This window comes from Amphimedon queenslandica, unplaced genomic scaffold (genome assembly GCF_000090795.2).
Source record: "Amphimedon queenslandica unplaced genomic scaffold, v1.1 AMPQUscaffold_12710, whole genome shotgun sequence".
Classification (NCBI taxonomy): Eukaryota; Metazoa; Porifera; class Demospongiae; order Haplosclerida; family Niphatidae; genus Amphimedon; species Amphimedon queenslandica.
Window position 1 is genome coordinate 11,568 of NW_003547054.1, and position 1,216 is coordinate 12,783.

The window sequence follows — 1,216 nt, forward strand, 5'->3', positions numbered from 1 at the left end:
GTCAATTAATTTTAACAATAACATATTAGATATGCATAATTTGCACAGATAAGCACCACAGTCAATGGAACTGTCTTGTTTGGGTACAAACTGTTGCAATAATAAACTAAAATTTGTAAGATTGTACATACCACTTCATAGTATGTTTGTATAGTCTGAAAAGTTAAACTTCTGTGTGTGCACCCCTACCTTTTTCTTCAAATACATTGCCAGCACACTATTCAATTTGAACAACAAAACATTAATTCAAATAAAATTTTGATTCATACCAGCACTTGCTTGTTTTGTCATAGTAAAATATTTTTCAATAGAATCAAAATTAAAAAAATTGATTTATGAGGCTTAATAACCTATACAAATCCGCTATTAATATATTGTAGACATTTAAATTTGAAAAAGAACTTACAATTAAAATCTAGTGGCTTCTGACATGACAAGGCATTACAATGGATTAAACTTCACTTACATCATATATAATCCTAATTTTATAGTGTTAAAACATAGATATTATACATACAGCTGTAATGAAATAACTTACATAAAAGTATCAGTCAACAGTCTCATCAGGTTGATTTGCAACCAATTTACTAAAGATTGCTGTTGGTAATACACAAAACATAATTATTACTCTAAAAAATTGCAGTTTTTATTTAATAATAGTCATCCTATAGCCTACATTGTATTCCTGCTTATATTCACTGTAAATGGTAATTCCTCTGAATATATTGATTGAAGATATAGACTTGCACCAAATAATATAGAAAAATCATTAAAATGGTGTCACTGAACTCCTATTAAGAATAACAAATAGAATTCAAGAGATGGTTCAGTATTGTGATGCTTCATGCAGCCTGTAGTAGCAATTTTGATAAAGTTACATTTTCGCTAACATGACCTCTTCTATTGGTCCTAGCATAGTTAATACGTACATAAATTTATTGTCCAAGTATAGAAATGTTTTAAAGACAGACTATCCATGAATGATTGTCCTTTACATGGATATTTATGGTCCTGTCGGGTCCACATCAGTCCGTCCGTCCGTCCGTCCTTTTCGGGCGGGGCGGGTCCGTCCGTCCGTCCGCTTTTGAGACCCTACCGCTTTTGGTACCCTACCGCCTTTTAGGGGCCTGCCTGAAATACGGATCCACGCGGATCAAATGCGGATCAGGCTGAAATGCGGATCAACGCTGAACGCTCGCGGATCTCTATTGAAACT

General features: G+C 33.7%; 1 long non-coding RNA gene across 2 annotated transcripts; it reads right to left on the reverse strand.

The window, feature by feature from the left end:
- Positions 1–6: 6 nt before the first annotated feature.
- Positions 7–813, reverse strand: LOC109587029 (uncharacterized). Of its 2 annotated transcripts, XR_002187356.1 has the most exons (4): positions 677–813; positions 539–629; positions 407–479; positions 7–350 (listed from the first exon to the last, which is right to left on the reverse strand). It is a non-coding gene; the product is annotated as an uncharacterized LOC109587029 (long non-coding RNA). The 2 variants fall into 2 exon arrangements; XR_002187355.1 differs by having other exon boundaries at positions 539–807.
- Positions 814–1,216: the final 403 nt, after the last annotated feature.